Here is an 18,924-nt window from a genome sequence, read left to right as displayed (position 1 = left end):
TTCCACACGGAATGCAAACATCAACGAGATTCCCAGATTACGTTCGGTTGCTGGTGAGCTACTCTCTGGCATCTCAATTATGCACTTAAAAAAGCGACGAATTACTTCTAGGGATCGTAGTACTGCTGAATGTCCTGCCACGCTCTGCATTTAACACGCTGTGAGTAAGCCAATCCGGTCGGCGGCGGCGCGCGAAAAACAGATGCGATACTCTGAAATTTTTCCAGTGACTCTAACGCAGCGTAGAATTAATGCATATGCTACCTTTAGGCAGCAGAGTTGCGCATCTGTCTTCCAAATGCCGCTAGCAGCCATGCGTTGCGGAGAAGCTGACGCTGGGGCCAATTTTCGTATTTCTCGATGGCGCCGCTGCAGCGAACTGGATTGACAGTAGTGATTCACAATAAAGTAAATCACCGATCTTCGACACGCCAAACATGTCGACCGGTGACCCGGTAGGCATGTCGCCTGCAAAAACGGAGTGAGTCTTCGCGAAATATCCATGGTTGCTAGCCAGACCTATGCGCAACTCTGCTACCCAAAGGTAGCATATACAGTAACTCTAACACAGCGCTCCTCTATCGTCTTTCGACGACATTTGCAGCGAAGCACGCAGATACGCGGCCAATTTTTTCGATGCTTAAAAATCGGAAATCATTTCAGTTTTACACTGAATTCGGATGTTTATAATGATGGTCTCTTCATAGTGCATTCGATAGAGGTGTTGAAAAATATATCCAACAAACGTATCCCTTAGTGGACTGTTCTTCGTCAGGAGAGCAACTCAGTTTTCCTCAGTTGCCTTGACGAAGACAAGCCCATTTGTCGAAACATTGGCTCCAAGGACATTGCCTGTTCAGCGCTTTTTCTCACTTGAAGCCTCGATATTTCATTATGGCTACAGCGTGACTATATCGTTAGCTAAAACGTGGAGGAACGGTCACCACAAAAACAAGTAGGCGTCTCGATGTCCTCACGGTGGTCAGTAACCAACAGTTGCAATGACCGTCTGCAATCAAATTCTACACCGTAATATACGAATGAGTACGTACTATATTTAAGTCAGAGCAGCAGTTGTATTATGAGATAAAAGCGCGCGTGTGCTACTGAAGCACAATGGGCGCACCTGCTTCAAGAGATGTACGTATTGGCCTATAGTTGGTGAAAGACATATATTGCGTCTTTGTCTATGCGTCTTCCTTCTGTGTATGTCACTTTGTGCGTCAAAATATGTCATTGAGCACAATAGCGTCCTGCCGCTGGCTAGTTTTTGTTTATGCGTCTCGTTTTATTGTGTTTGTTAACATCAAAAGAGCCAACAAATAGACTACAAACAACACGGCTTGTCACTGTTTTCTTATTCGTGCAGTGACGAAAGCGAGGGGACGGGCCTCATTGCACAAACCTGGCGTTCCCTCTCAATTACTTTATTGTCGGACGATACTAACTCACGCTCAGAAAAACGGAGGTTGTTATCTCGCCTCCATTGTGGTGTCTGCAGCAGCGTCAAGCGACGTCAACGCGCGCACTTGAGAAATGACTTTTCTTGCGATTACTCTGACTCCACACGAGAAATGACTTTTCTTGCGTTCACTGCACCAGCTTTGAGCTAAATCAATAACGTCATCATTTCAACTTTGCGTACGATGTATTGGTGTTCTTTTATTTGCATTATTGCCCGGCGCTACGCACACAAGACAACGTAGTGAACAGGTAGCATCTGCAGGATTTTTCTTTCCCCATCTCATCTTTACGACACTCCAGTAATGTTTTAACACTAAAAATACGTGAAATGCAGTGACCATTATCGTTATTACGCAGGGTGTCAGGCTTAGTAGGTGTTACTGCTTGCGTACGTCACGTTTAGTAAGTAAACATTACTATCTCTAAAGGCCATAGTTTATTATGCTGAAATTGTGACATTCCTATAGCAAATTTTGAGGAAATAAAATTTTAGCAAAATATTTAGGAATTATGGTTTCATGCCTCGTCATGGCACCCGCATTTTAAACTAGTTAGATATAAGAATCTCGCTAGATGTCTAAGGCCATAGCTGCTGACTGGTACAACGAGTGATACCCCAAAGTAGGGTTAGATGGACTTTAAAGTTGGTGTTAGAGTATTTGTAACGTAGAAGCCTTTATATTCTGTGCGGGCGTGTGCGTTTTCTCTTATAGTTCGTGCATACCTTTATAAATACAATATTACCCGACGGTTCATTTGTAGTGTGCAGTAAAGCTACTATGGTGAGTTACTACAAGGGTAATATTGTTGTGACAAGCGTCTCTATGTATACGTTGTTCTCTGAAGGTGTCCCGGTGCTGTGTATTTATCAGAGTAATCACATGAAATAACAAGCGATTATTAGTTAGTGTAACGAGACAACGCCATTTTCACTACGGCGTCTCTTACACTGATCGCTTTGCGATGTTAAACCTCATAAACCAACTAACCGTTTCGCTATATTTATTTTAACTTACGATTTTGACATCTTAATATGAAAATTCCAACAGCTCGCGTCAACAAAATAGCTGTAAACCCTTGGCTGGGCACTTGTGGTTCACTGTTTTAGTAACCCTACTAATAACGCAGTGATCGCCGTGGGGGTAAACTCAGTAACATTGTATCACTACTTACCTGTAGTTGGCAACTGTAACTAGTAAAAATCATGGTAGTAACGTTACTTATTTGGCGCTTAGCGCCCGCAGTTACTACATAGGTAGAGTTAATGTTTAGATAGGCACGTGATGACTTCGTGAAATTTCTCAACAAATACTTGAGAAACTGCTGCATTATTAGTCCGAGCAAAGAACAGCGAGAATTTTTACAGCGTGGCTACGCGTATAGGTAGCCACCTGGCGTGCCCATGCGATTGAGCATGCTTCTCTCACACAAACGAGCAGAATATTGACTTCAGCTAGTTGGTAATGATTTATATTTGAAGAAATCTTGTTTCCGGCGCAATCTCGCTGAGGACATAGCAATGCATATCATCGGAAGCCTGGCCTCTTGTTATGTGCTTCCGTGACGTCATTTAGCTCGCTTACCAAAAAGTGTTCTTCAAATACCTAAACGTCTGTTGCAATGATCAGACGTGACTCATTTACATTCGGCCCAATGCAACCTATCAATATTTAAAAAGTACTTGCGCTGCTCCAAACACAACCTGTTTCTTTTACGTACGATCAGGGGTCGTCATCACTAGTGCGGTATATAACAATTATTCAGTAAGGTTACGCAATATTTTGCGGAGCACACAAGGCGCCACTTACAAGCGCCAGTCTTAGTTTCAATTGAACGTAGTGGCAGAAGAGCCTATATTTGTATGGTTTTACACTCGAGAACACTTGATAAGATATCTAAAAGAACGAAAGTGCACACTGACCAGCATAACAGCCAACAGTATATGTTGAACGATAACGCCTATTGGTAATTTCACAACAGGCTTACTTCTACAAAGTATGCCACACGCTGTTGTCGCACACATATGTGGCGATTCGAAAAACACATTTTTCTTGACAAAGCTTCCTGCACACGCAGCTGTTTAGAGGCGTGAATCTAATGCCGTTTGTTGTTTACAGGCACCCTCCAACACTTTATTCATGTTAAATATCGTTTTATTCCTGCATTTTTTGTGCAAATACACATCTCGTGAATAACAGTAATATTACTACTTATATTCGAAGATGCACCGAGCCATTGATTTAAGCCTGTTTCACATGCGAGCGACTGAGCGGCGGGGCCCGCGGCGATTGAGCGGCGACAGGACGCTCGCACGCGGCTTCGTTTCACATGCACCGCTTTTGCGCGGCGCGCGCCTCTGCGATGCGCAGTGATGGTTGTGGAAAGCGCCCGTTACCCGCGGGTTTCCTTTCTCCGAGTTCGCTTCTTTTGGTGCACTTGGGTTGCGAGTTTCACCAGCCTTCTACTTCGGTGCTCGATTTTCACGCGCCTAAACCTTGAATGACGAAAATGTGCAGTGTATCAGAGTGCAATTAAACAACTTCAGTAGTCACGTTTATTTCTGTTACAGCTTTCTTTTTTTACCATGCAAGTCTTCTTGCACGCTCATACACTTGGCCATGGAAAAGCAAAAAAAAAAGAATTGGTTTTTGTGGTTTTAAGCTTTCAGAGTGCTTTCGGTGGCTTTTGCTCTCGAATGCCGCAAGGCGATGGTGCGCCGTCTGGGCCGGCAACCATTGCAAACCCACAGTGTCGTCGTCTGGGGGGCTCGCATTTATCGTCATCGGGGTACGTGACCATTGAAAAAAAGAAAAAGAAAACAGTAAACTATTCGAACGTGCTGGGTCAGAGTAGCAAAAAAAAAAAAAAAACTGAAACATGCGACCAAGTGCGCAGTGCCGTAGGGTCCCCCTGTACGGACCTGTGTTGGTGCCACGATTCGATAAAGATACAAAAGAACAAAATGACACGTGCAAACGATTTGTCTGCTTTGATGGAAGCGCAGTAGAGAACAACAAAACGAAAAGAAAGGCGTTTCTAAACTGCCAGCTCGTTACAGCGAATGTCGTCTGCTAGGAAACCGAGTTCCTCCTGGCGCACGCGCCCGCTCCTCGACTCCGCCCCTGCAATCACGTGCTCCCCACGTCACTGCTCTCCCATTGGGTGACCTTGGGCAGCCGCTCTGCCGCTAGCGAATTTTTCCAACTCCGGCGATCTCGATCGCGCGTCCACTGGTCGCTCTAAAAAACCTGTTTTTGGGCTTCCGCGACGGCAGCCGGTCCGCTCTTGGAGCAAAATCGCTGCATGTGAAACAGGCTCACAGAGCCGACATGTCGCCGTACATTCTTTAGTGGGTGTGCTCGTAACGCTAGGTGTATGTTTCGTACGAAGCTACATATAGTCCTGCAGCTTGCCCTGCCTCAGAACGTTTACTGAAGTTGTTGAGTATTAAAAAGAAATGTTTCCCTCCTGGCTGACCAGCTCTGGGCCGTCCAGCAGGCCCGCGGAGCGGCCGGCAGGCTTGGTCTGACGGTCCCGACGTGGGAGTCGCCCGCTACGCGCTGACGCGCGCCTTGCAGGACCCAAATAAAGTCTTTCAACCAACCAACCAACTAAGACTATTGTTAATCTATGTGCGTTAGGAACAGAAAGGATAAAAGACTGAGTAGTCCCTATGTTGAATGTAAAAATAGAAAAACAGGAGCACAAGCACGCAATTTTTTATAAATATGCAATATTATTAACTATGACAATAGTTGACAAAGATATGATTCAGATAAGCAACGGCGTGACGCAGGTTGCAGAGCATTATGCCTTTCTGGGATACAGAACGTAGAACAATGACAGGTCCACAAACACTTGGTTTGGGTACTGGCTAGTTGGGCATGGTGTAGTCAGCGCTTGTTCACGTCGTTCTTCCCTGTTTTCGTATGCGCTGAAGTAACATTTGTCACAAAAGCAAGCTGGAGAACTGTGGTACTAAAGAAGCAGCAATAGGCGACATACCAAAGTACACAGAAGCCGAACACGAAAGCCTGATAGCAAAAACCGCACTTGATTAAGGCTTTGTTCTTTTTTTTTCAGTGGTGATGCTTGAGTGCCTGTCGTGAACATTGCAAAACAGCTTTATTCTTTTGAGGCTAGGTGCTGGCGTAAATTTCTAAAAATCCACTGGACTGCAAGACAAACCTATATCTCATGGCCCCCATGGTATTTCAGTGGTTACGGTGCTCGGCTGCTGATACGAAAGTTGTGGTTTCGATCCCGGCCGTGACGGTGAAATTTTGATGGAGTAGAAATGCTAGAGGTCCGTTTATTTAGACTTAGGTGCCCGTTGAAGAGCTGCAGATGCTAGAAATTTCCGGAGCGCTCCACTATGGCGTCCTTCGTAATATTATCTGGTTTATGGCACGCTAAACCTCGGAAATTATTATCATAGTAGGTCTGCATCTTAGCATCACATTGTTGGTTATCGTATGCGTGTAACCGTGCCCAATAAAATAGTTTTATATGCCTGACGCTTACTCTGCCACAGGAACATATTGCATGGTATAATGCATGGGTAAAAGCGACCTACTTCGAAAAGCAACGGTAATTTGTGACAGGCAGATTTGAGAAAGTATGCTATGATGGGCCCAGCGTTGGAAAAGTACTCCGCCTACGTCACATGCAATCCGCCAGCTCCGAGAACACAATGCAGCGGAATCTGCACAGGTATCCAATAAAGAAAAGCCCATCGATGTCGACGGCGCTGCATGACCTTCGCATGGCTCTCACTTTTATTATTTCATTCATTCTGTCAGTGTATTTCGGCCAGAATTTAAAGCGGAAACTGCCTTTTATTCCTTTTTCTTGCGTGTTTGCGCTATTTCTCATATTCACAAACCTTAGGTAGAGATTTTCTGTACTTGCACAGAAAGAAAGAAAGAAAGAAAGAAAGGAAGGAAGAAAGAAAGAAAGAAAGAAAGAAAGAAAGAAAGAAAGAAAGAAAGAAAGAAAGAAAGAAAGAAAGAAAGAAAGAAAGAAAGAAAGAAAGAAAGAAAGAAAGAAAGAAAGAAAGAAAGAAAGAACGTGGCACTTGCGCTCACGGCCGTCTTGTCCGCGCTTGGCCACCTTATTATTCATCTTCAAATATATATATATGTTTTCTTAGCGTTCGTTTCATGTGACTCTGCTTTGAGGTGATGAAATGTTCGTGAAGACGGGACGTCGCGGGAGCCGACGTTTCAACAAGCGGACTTGTCTTGTACCACGCTGCAGCCGCAGCCTTGAAGTCGCTTGTCGAAACGTTGGCTCTTTTAATCTCGTCCAGCTTCCATCTTCCCTGTCCTACTGCCTTTGTTGCGCTTGGAGGTATAACTTGGTGCATAAGTATCTGCATGTCTTGCCTTCTTCCTTCGCTCTTTTCCGTACAGACAGCATTGATTATTATTTTGGTGATAAGGGGCGCACTCTTTATGGCGCAAGGGCTGGGGCGCGGCCAGAACTTTTTTTGGGGGGAGGGGTCTCCATTATACCTTATATAGGTTCGTGCGTGTATTTGTGCGAAATTGAAAAATTTCGAGTAGGAAGGAGGTTGAATCCCCGCCCCCCACCTCTGCGACCATGGTTAACAGGCTACACCACTTGGCCATGGCCAAGGATACCTAAATAGCGCCATACAGACTTCATTGAGCTGGTGTTCTGCTTTGCACCCTTGTCGTTTATCAGTTACACCATTTCAATTATTGGCGGCGAGTCCAACGCAAATATATTTACATGGCTATATGGCCGTGTTCTTAGCACTTTTCATACTTTCCCAACAATTGATCATTGGTGTAGCTCGTTTCTACCATTAGCAAACTATTATTGTGTGTGTGTAGGGTTCTACATAGTCCAGCGCCCTTGGGCTGAAGGAAGGTGGATTATTCAGATTAAATCATTGTTTACAACGGAAAGGTGAGAAGTGGTTGAAACTGATACAAAACATCTCGGAGGACGTTTAAGCTTTGCTTTTACGTTTGCGTCACGATAGCGCCCTCACCGAAAGCGCATTTTCTGTGACGCGGGCTCTTTAACGCTGTCACATTAAAATAGAGTTACCCGCGCCATAGGCGGCCTCGGAGCCCAGCGGTCAATAATAAGTCATGTTTCGGTGAGTCAAAATAAGCCAACATGTGCATAGTTCCGGTAACTGTGACAGCAAGTGCTGGCGTTTTCAACAGAATTCAGAGTCGCACTAGATCCTGGATGTCTCAATGCGGATTTGTAAATTCGTAACCTAGTCTTTCACGGAGCTAGCGCAGGTGTACGCAGCGTTCCGTCACCCCTCTGCCATCTGGGCGGGATACAACAGGTGGAGTAACAGGATGTGGTGCACCCTGTGGCATTTTAAATTTGCAGTGTTTGTCTTTATTTTAGTCGTTACACCACAGAGAGCGTGGCGTGCCCGTCATTTATGTTATTTAACTATTTTTTTCACGCAAGTCCTATCCTTCCACTTGCAATAACGCGTGAGGGCGCAGAAAACGGTTGTTACACGTGACGCCACATAGCGGCTTTCAGAGGGCATTGAGCGCTGAGTCATTGCCAAACGTAAGAAAGAACAATGAAAGGAAGAGCGAGAGAGAGGATGTGCGCATTCCTGAGCGTTCACGCAGAACTGCTGTTACGCCCGCGGGGATGATGCGCGCAAGATAAACGGCGTGTCTGTGAGGCTTTATGAAAAGTTGCTGAATGAAGCAAAACAAGCTGTCTTTGTTGTGTTCATCATGATGTACGTGGCGCTGTTGTATGTCTTTCTGACATCTCTGCTTTGCAGCAAGGGTAAGTGGTTCCTTTTTGTCTTCTTTTCAGAAGAAACGTTTGCGATTTAAGCACTATAATTGCTGTCCGAGCTACATTCCACACTCTAGGCCGTATTTGTATAGTGTGATATTGTTGCCAGTAGTTTTCCGGGTGGTCGTACTTTAATGCACTGGCTCTTTCGAACTTGAAACTGGCGTTTTGACACCGTGTGATCGACAATTCTTCCAGCTATGCCAGATATTCTTGCATCTTCAGCACAATTGTAAACCATATGGGAGATAAAAAAGAACGTTTGGTGATACCGAGCATCGCTCGGAACACTGTTTCACAAATAAACGTTTATTTCTCTCTCTCCACAGCCCGTATTAAGGACAAAAATTCCTTAGGGTGATCTGGATAATAACACATTGCGTATATAGAAAATATGAAATACTTCTTGAGAAGTCGAATTTGGTGTCCATTTGGTGAGTTAGTGATGACTTCTAGCATATCAAGATGAAAGTTGTGGTATTATGCTTGCAAATTCGACGTCATCATTTTATCAGTACGCATCTTGATACATGCTCTCGAGTCGGTGAGAATTATTGTCCAATATGGCATGTGTTCAAGTATATACGAAGTGCTGTGCATTTAAAGAGCCCCTCATCAGCCTCTGAAAATACAAAAAGAAACGAGGGCAATATTCTGTCCTGGCGTTTCTCCTCTTTCTGGCGCACTTCATGACGCAGAACAGTGATTCCCGTGACGTCTAGATAGCACGTACTCTCGATTGGTCCATACACGCAAAATATCGGATGTGAATTGTCTCTTGCACTGCGTTGCCATGCAGCCGTCCATCCATTCTGCGTGGCCTCGCATGACTATCGCGGGCGATCAACTCATTTCACTTCATTTTCTGTGTTTGCGACTGTGCAAACGGAGATAACAGCGTGTAGCCGACAAGCGAGAAATTTTGATAGGGGTCAACACTTAGTGCTGGCATGGTACACATGCTTTTAAGAAATAAGTGGCAACGGGGAGATATGGCCTGTAGGAAAGGTAGCGAAGGCGAGGAGGAACCCACTCCCTCATCTTTGAACGCGAAGTGGTGAGGGGCCCTTCAGGATTGTATCTTTAATACTGTCTAAGTAATGAAAATCCCACTTGTTCTCTTATTCCGGACAACGTTCAAAGCTTCTAGTTAGAATGTTCTAGATAACTTTCAAAGAACGACATGCAAGATACACTGACAGAAAATAGAGGAACTCATACTTCTATTGCCATAGAAACATCATACTTCCGTTGACAAGACGAGTCAATGCCTTTTCTGAGTTCTTCATAGATACAATAATAACTGGCATTGGAAACTGGCAACACTTACATTTCTTGCGGGATAGACATCGGTTAAAAGATGATGCTGTATATATAATATATATTGCACTTTTAAAGCTTTCTCTCCCTGTCTTTGTTATACCTCTGGGCAGAAACTACTTCTGAGATAAGAAATCGGCACAGAATTGTGCTCTGTAATAAATGGAAGAGATCCTGGCTCATCTTCCATCCTCCACATGGTTGCGTAGGCGTAACAACGTGAGAGAAGACATGCCCTGGTGCTGATGTGTCCGTGCCTTCATGGCTGCCTGTCGCAGTCACGGTGTTGTAAGCCTAGCAAACATAACTAAACTCAGGTTGCCTGGGCCGGTGCTTTTTGTTCTATACTGTAGTCTAGTTCAGTAGGGTTGAAGGCTGGGCTAGTTGGTGACTGATCATTATAGCGTTTGGAGATGTAGCGCACTTTTCTGACGAGGACAAAGGGGACAAGAAATACACGACACTAGCGAGTCTGGTGTTATTCTTGTTCTCGTTGTCCTCGTCAAAAGTGTGCTACTTCACCATGCGCTATAATGACATTAGTCTATAGTTCCCGCTTGAATAATAAATGTATGCTATCCATTTTTTTCTGATTTTACGAACACGAATACATAGAGGTATATTCGACTGTATCAATGTTTCTTTATTTGTGAACGGGCGCTTACAGCATGACCCTCAATGATGCTGCTTCATAATAAGATTACGAAAAAGTGTACGTAAGATCTGGTTTAGTGTGGCCCGTGGAATTTGCGTTATCGCGTTCGCACCAGCTCCAGCACAAGAAATAACCTGCAACAATGTAGGTAGAAGACGTGTCTATATGTTCTCGTGCTTACGCTGCGTTAATGTTCTTTCGGTTCCGCTATATTTGCACGAATTATTTCCAACAGTCTTGTTCTTTTAACGTACAGGTTCCTCGAAAACATATTAAAGATTAAACAAATGAGTTCCTTCATACTTCAACATCGTCCTGTTTATGACGAACGCCTTTATAAGTTGACTGGGCACGGAATCTATAGCACTCCGAATGAATTCTCAATAAAGTGATATGGCAAACACACTTTTAATATTTCCTAATCATAAATAGCAAGAAGACATGGTTTCCCAAGCAGGAGTGAACTTTTTATTCTCTAATGGTGCGACATGTGTTGTTCTTTTTTGCTGCCATTTACTTCTCACCTAAAACCCACCGTACTTACATCCGCGCAAAAACAGTAACATTCAATATAAATAAGCGGAGAACCCCCCTTTTTGTCTAATTCCTACTACTAAAGTGTTTTCCTTTCATTTTTGATTTTGCAGGCCTGACTGTCCACGATACACCGGCAGTCGAGTATTGCCGAAGAGCTATTAGGGCACAATTTGTAAGTTCAGCATTCATGATCTTTGTGGCTAAAGTTTCATTTGCTTTTCTGACTGCAGACGAAGCCATGAATCACGTTGTACATGCTACCAGTAAAATATCAATGTGTCGTGGTTTACTGGTGTTAAGCGACAGGATGCAAGGCTGCCGATTTACGAAACCATATCTTCCACAGTGTACTACTTCATAGATTCATTACTGTAACAAAGATCAAACGAAATATATGGTCTAATGATGACAAAGAACAATTATTCTGCGATCCTTATGGTCATTTGTCGCATCTGCGCTGATTTCCCACTAATAACGGTGTGTGAGCACGCATTCATAGCAGTTCTGGTGCACAGGGCTGATTCTGCAGGCAAGAGATTTAATCACACACAAAAAAGGAAAATATCTTGCAGTTTAGCAGCAGTGTTTTCGGTATTTTCCATTGGGCACACGGAAGCACATAACTGCAATACTAATGATCATTCATTCATTCATTCATTCACAAAACTTTATTGAGAGTCCTGAAGCCCGGTCTCTTCAGACCGAGGCGGGCCGCGTCCACGTCGGCACCGTTAGGCCGAGCCTTAGGGCGCCATCGTGAACCCTCTGGACAGCCCGTAGTTGATCCTGATACGAACAGCTGGAGATCATCTTCTGCCAGTGAAGCCATTTTTCTTCGGTGTTGGCGAAAGTCGCGGGACAGCCAGCCAGCATGAGTCTGATGTCAATGATGCCATCGCATGCGTCACATTCTTTTCTAATTTCGCTTTCGGGGTGAATTTTTTTTACAAAATACGGAGTGGGGTACGTCCCAGTATGCAGTAAACGTAGCGTGACTGCCTGAGCCCTGTTCAACTTTACGTGTGGCAGTGGGAATTGCCTACGCCCCATGTAGTAGTATTTAGTGATATCGTTGTAGGTTAGTAAATTACCTTTATGGTTCCCGGAATGGCAGTGGGCGTCGGTTCGGTTCTGATCGGCACGGCAAGCGAGTCCTCGTGCCAGGTCATTCCTCACCTCGTTGAGGTTGACCCGAGCCTCGTCCACTTGTCGCATATGTGCAGGATACTAATGATCGATACGCAATCAATTTCACTACGCAAATTTTAGGTGTTTTTAGGAATGCCGTAATATTGGTGAAACAGAACTAGTTATTTTTAGAATGCCGTCGTGATTCATTGAAACAGGAAAGGCACAAAACTTTTTAGCTGTTAGTTTTTTGCTTCCTGTACTCGAAATAAAAGCGACAACCAACGTGTGCGGGTTTTTTAACTATCATGCTATGCGACATTCCAAATGAAATCAGAACTCTAGCAATTAGTTCTAGAACACATGTTGGCAGCCCAGCTGTCCTCGTCTGAGCTGTCCTCGTCTGTCCTCGTGAACACATGCTGTGGCATAGAGAGTGGATGAGCTGCCAAGGGCCGAATTCTCTGGTGTGTTACGAACGAGGAGGCTTCTCGTTCGTAACTGCTTGTCAGTGGTCGATTACCTTTCCTAATAATAAGTCTAAAGGAAGTATTGGCAAACGCTTTCTCTTATCGGCAATGCTGGTTAAAGTGATCGTGAAAAGTTTTCCGAAAATTTTCAACTACGAGCGTATTCGGAATCCTGGCCGTCCATTCAACACCATACCTCTACTCGTTTCATCGTCCGGGTTCATTTATTAACTATAAAATATCTATTATGATTTGCGCCGCATGTGCGGCGCATAAAAACGTAAAAACATCTGCGCCGCATAAAAACGTGAAAACACAAGAGAGTCCCCTGCGCTAGTCGCATACGACGACTCGAATGGGAAAGCCATCTTTTCCAGATTCTTTATCTTCTCAATCAATGTATTGCTTCTCCCCTCCTCTCCTCTCTCCCCCCACCACCCCACCTCCGAGAACTTTATGGACCTCAGGTGATTTTGCAGTGCCTCCAGCAATGAAGGCAATGCGTGTTTTCTGCACCGCGCCTGGCGTTGCATTGCGTCCGTTATCGGCCCACCTTTGACTAAGCGACGGTGCCATGTGATGGCATCACTGGGACGTCATGATGACGTCAGTACGTGACGATGATTTCTTGCATTACTCATGTGGACGTGGCTGCCGCAAACGCCAGCGACGGTCAATTTTCGCGTCTGATGAGGCGTCCAAGGCTTGCTTTAAGAACGAACAGTACGCGATAAAAAGAGTGAGTGGACGGCGGCTGAAGTGTAAGTAAATTGGTTGCACTAAGAAACAGCCGTGCAAGGGGAAACGCGGAGATATCACTGAAGGCAATAAATAGAGTTTCAAAAAAAGTCACAGTTTCACCGCAAGGGCGAAGCAATGAATGCCATAGCAACAAATTGTAGTGTTACACGAAGTGAGGCTGGCAGCTAACTCTTTTGTATCCGATCTCGCGTAACTACAAAACGTTTGTGTAAGAGAATACGGCCGCTCCAGGGAGAGATGCTCTCCGCATAGTCACTTCACGTTGAGAGCGCAGCACGTAGAAGGGTATCGAGCCGCCCGTTGTGATGGCTTTCGAGATAGCGCGCGCGCCAGATTCAACGTTCAAAGTTGTTCCTCGCGTGACACCCCCCCCCCCTGTCGCGTCTTTCGCGTCTTTTCATGCTCATTAAAGACGCACGGGTCGTTTCCTGTCTGCTTCGACCACCTGTGGTCGCTCGCACCCTCCGAGCGACGGAAATGGGCCGTCTCGTTTGATCTCTGGTTCTGCCGCATTCGTCGCCCCCGCTCGCGCGCATTTACCGCGGTAGAACATACAGTGCGCGGAGGGATCTTATCAATTTTGACTTAATACCGGAAGGACATGACGGCAACGGCAAAACCCCTTCGAGACTGTCCATATAATGCTATCGCAATAATACTTTGTAGATTGCGTGTCGTACATCCCACAATCCCCGTAACGCACATTTTCTAAGAATCCCGCGTTATGGTTGCACAATGCTGCTAGGCCACAACTTGTTGTAAAGACATGTTTTGAATAGCACAAGTGATAAGGCGAATGATAAAGACCGCTATCGTTTTCTTTCCAACTCAATTCAAAACCTTTAATATTAGGGACTTACCAGCAAGGCCAAACTTCAAGGATGCTGCTGAATACCCACCTACAGGTTTTTGAAGTAGCCACTCTGAAACAGTCGACTAAAAACCACACATACAGCTATCGAGAACCTGGCCGCCCCATAATTTAACGGTCTCGGACCCTTGCCACTTACAAGCCGTCGCCAGCAAGAACGAAGGGAAGCAGCACGGTGGCTTACACCTCGCATGAAGCTTCTCGCTAACAGGGTGTCACGCGAGACATAACCGATCGTATGTAACTTTGAATAGATTTTAGCGCAAAAAAGGACGGGACACAAGAAGACAAGACTACTGAACGAGCGCTCGCTGGCAGCTTTTCCATGTCTCCCACTTGTTGACGTGTGCGCAAGCCATTTGGTAGTGAGCGCTCGTTCAGTCGTCTTGTTCTCTTTTGTCCCGTCTTTTTTTCGCGCTCAAATCTATTCCAGGCTATCAACGAACTCGCCCAGCAAACCATTTCGCTCAGTCATTACTTCGAAGTAGCAAACCATTCTATCGCGAAACGACTTCCGAACTACTGTTACCTTACTTGTATGGTGTCTCTGGCTGAACAGAGTAGCGCTACGGTCAGTGGATTACAGTGTACGCGTAGAATGAGTCGCTATTGGTTAAACTGACGCGATTCGTTGCAGTTGCTGCATCTCTCCGCACAGTGACAGGGCTGCCCCTGACGTCTATCCGCAACGATTTCAAGTACACCCAACCCATCTAACGCACATAGATTATATCGCCGAGAGCCTCATATCGGCCGAAATTGATGTTTGCGCAGCTAAAACAACAGGGAATTGCCATCGTCGACATCGATATCGTGGGCCAAATCACCGGACATAGTGGTGTAACTTCACCTTCATGGTGACAGTGCCAGCGGGTTGGTTTTGCGTAACATGTTCAAGTATTAGCGCGACTCCGCAGGGGAGAACGAATTAAACAGTCGGAAGTTTAGCGCCACTCTTTCTTATCGCATTGCTTCATTCTCTCTTTCTGAGCTGTGATAATTCTTGAATGTGTACTTTCGTGTTATGACCAATGCTTCGAAAACACGGAAACAGAATTTTTAATGTTTTCGCTTTAGTAATATCAATATCAATTTTATAAAGATGAGGTGAAAAATATCACCACCTTTACATTTTGTGTGGATGGTTGATGAGTGAATTTCAAACGGGCGGCCCCGGCGTTTATCACTTAGTATCCCCTATAGCTATTCCAGTCTGTAACGTTGAATGACAAGCGAAGCTATGTAGCACACGGCACAGAGGTGAGACTGAATTGTGATAAAAGGCACAGTATTTTCATCAAAGGTACATAGGGCTACGGCAAGTCCATTTTAAATGTATTGTATGCTTCTTTAAAGTTTTCTGTTTTAGCAGGGTGCGTATTTTTTCCTCGACATGTGTCGTCTGATCCGGCTTGCCGCATGCACTTGGCGTTTCGTGCATGTTGTTTAGGAGCCATTTGAGCAACATGCTTATTTTTGCCTGATTGTCTGTTCCACGACACTCTAGTGGACCAGTCATAAGTAGTGGGTTTTGCCTCATTTCTTTGGCACATGTTTTTGCACGCGGACCCTTCTTTATTTTTAGCGAAGCAGTTGTCAGATTTCTGTGGCACGTAACTGCGCTGCAGGCAACCTGCGTACGGACATCCATTTCGCCTCGGCATATACGGTTTCGCTGTAAAAGAAACTTTCATTATGCTTGTGTCAGTACTCCCTGACCTGAAGCAAACCAACGTAGGAATTTGTGAACAAACGATGGCTTCTTTTTTCTTCGTCTTGCAGATGATACGTGGCGAGTACGTTGTGAGCTGCGTCTATCTCTGCGAAGGACTTCCATTCCGGTTTGCTAGGGAACACGACGGCACCCCATGCGTTGTGAGTAAGCACATTTTAGAGTAGCGTTCGTGCCACTAAATTTCCAGCTGCACTCACCGAGAAGTCGGAGGTCGTAAACGTAGGCATTTGGCCTAAGGTCGTTGTTGTGACTACCGCTGGGTAATGATCACCGTGATGATGCCATGCCCTCGAGTTTCAAATAAAATACATAAAATATGTATACAAACGAAGTGCCTTTAAACAAGTTTGTATACACATTTGTACGCTTGCGTTTGTATATTTTCTACGAGCACGCGAATGTCCGCTTGCCCCTTGGCTCATCCGCAAACACGAGCGAAATTCTTGTTTAGTCGTGCCCTTTGAAGTTTTCAGCAAGCATTTTCTTTCGGCTGCTATTGTCACGATAGGAGAAGTAGGCGGCGCTGTTAGAATTGCCAATATCGTTTTCGCCAAAATATGAGCTGAGCGATTTTGCACCCAAAAGCCACCCGATGTGGGGCAGCGGCACGAGATTGCCGAATATGAGGCGCATTTCGTTCTCGCATTTTCTCATTTTTCGTCCACATTAATTTACCCAATGTACTTTTCTAGCCATTCAGTGGCGTTCAACAGTCCTTACTGATTGTCACTTATTGACATTAAGTCACAATCCCACTTATTATCTCTCTTGTCAGTTTCCCGCTTTTGTCTTATTGCTAAATTTTCCCCAATTTATATCTGTTGATAGTTTTGTGATTTTCTTTATATTTTTCACAACTTCAATCTTCTTTGCTGGTATTTTTATTTTTTTATGTGTTTCAGTAGGCCTCGTGTAATTACGTCTAATTGTTTCTGAGCACATAAATAATATTCGCTGTCTTCAGTGTGGGAAATTTTACTAAAGTACAGAAGTTTACGGTGACAGTACGCGAAATTATACTCTCACCATCAACACGCGTCGTTTATAAGAGCTGCACACAACCTTGCTTCCTCCATTGCGTCTTATTCCGGCATCAAGTTTCGACCTCAAATGGTGCCTCCGCAAAGCTCGCGAGTAGCGCTTCTATTTATTCTCAGAATATTGTTTGTATATTAACGCTGGATATGGTAAAATGTTTTTTCCGCAGTAAAGATCACCATACGGTCAGCGCCACATGGGCATTGACCCAGCGCGGTGTAATAGATATCTATTTATGATTGTTGCATACGCATTACCACATACCTAGTGACCCACTTTAGCATTACAGGGGTTTATAGGAGAACGACGCCGTATGTATATTATCACATAGCTTGTAAACCAAGTCAGCCCCACAGCTTCTCTCGAACCAGGTTTACTCACAACAGCGTCGTCATGCTACCCACTCAGCCCAAATTTCAGGAAATAACACATATATCAATCCAAAGGTGCAGGTACCGGGAAGCGCGTGAGATATACCACCGGAAGGCAAGTAATGCAAGTAAGCATGTAAGCGGTTTAGCTATAATTAGATTTCTGCATATTAACGTCCTCTAATATTTTATTCACCACAATAAACTCATTCTGATTCTTATCAGTGGTACTATAATCTAAGCGCTGCATGTTGTATCGAGATATTTGCGGGAAACTCTTTTCCTTGTTCTTGTGCGCCTAGTCACCGTGACTCACAGCCACTGTGGCGGATTGGACGGTTTTGCATGCGTGCATAAATGTTAATAGCGTAAATTATAGAATATAAATTGCTAACGGCTAAACATGAAATGTCAGTGCACGATGAACCTCAGCAAAAAGATTCACAGAAGTACGATTGCAAAAAAAATCAGAGTTTCGCCGCAAGGTCGAAACAACAAACTCGCGCAATAGTCTCGAATTGGAATGTTATACCACGGCCGCTCGATGAAAAACACACCGTGTGTTTCATTTCAGCGAATGCGGCCGCAGCAGTGAGCGAAACGGTTTTCATGCTGTCTGTCATCTCAACGCGATATAAGCGGTGAGGGAACATCACGTATACGAGCCGTCCAGTGATTATGGGAAAAGTTCGCAGTTGCTGCTCGAGCGACGCATCATCCGACCCCCTCCACATCAGCGCCCGTTCCTGCTCCTTCGCCCGACGAAAGACGGGCGGGGCGTTTCCTCTCTGCTCCTTCAGAAAACACGGCCGCTGCAGGGAGCGAAGAGGTCATCATGCTTCCTCTGGCTTAAACGCAAACTGTCGCGATGAGAGCAAAGCACGTGCCAAACTATGAGCAATTGGTTGAACCCACCTCCCACCCCCCTCCCCTTAGAGATAAGCGCGCAAGCGCAGGTGACCACACCCTGTAATTCAAAGTACAAGCGCCCTGACACTCTTACAACCATACGGCACGCAAACACACGGTGGGGCGATGCCATCGAAAGCGCGCGCTTGGGCCTTTGCGCCGTCTCGCGGCTGGCAGTGAACAAGCCTCTACCACGCTGAAGCACCTTTGAGAAGGGCGAAGCACCACCGGTAAATGGTTTGTATAAATAGCTCGCCATGAGTACGCTGCAAGATGTATGCGTAGTGGCCTAGCAGCGTACCGCATGACGCGGCGGAGCGATGGGTCACAGGTTCGAATCCCAAGTCGCGCGTTTCACAATAATTTTCTGAAGAAATCTAAAAGCGCACGCAAAACGCGGATGAAAGAAGGCACACATATACACACACGCAGGCGTCAGTGTGTGCGTATACGTGTGCGTTCTTGGTCCGTTTTCCGTGCGCTTTTAGCTTTCTTCAAAATGGATTACCAACGCGCGCACTCTGCCGCATTAGTGAACTTTCTTAACATATTTTGTGGGTTTTATATATGTTTATACATGCCTATGCATATACGAATAGACATGACAACGCCGACGGCAAAAACCCACCGAAAGTGTCCGTATAAATCCTGTCGGAATAAAAAAAAATTGTGGCAGCTTCGTACTAGTGGCAAAAAGCCTTAAATATGAGCGAAGCTGGTTGGCCTTTCTTGTTTCTTTTTATTTTTTGTTCCTTTCTCTTTCTTGTATCTCTTTTATGTACCTGTTGCTTTCTATTTTTTCCTTTGATTTCTTTCTTTCTCGCTCATTCTATTTGTGTAATCTTTCT

Source organism: Rhipicephalus sanguineus, chromosome 4 (assembly GCF_013339695.2).
Source record: "Rhipicephalus sanguineus isolate Rsan-2018 chromosome 4, BIME_Rsan_1.4, whole genome shotgun sequence".
Taxonomy (NCBI): domain Eukaryota; kingdom Metazoa; phylum Arthropoda; class Arachnida; order Ixodida; family Ixodidae; genus Rhipicephalus; species Rhipicephalus sanguineus.
Note: the sequence above shows the minus strand (reverse complement) of the source record.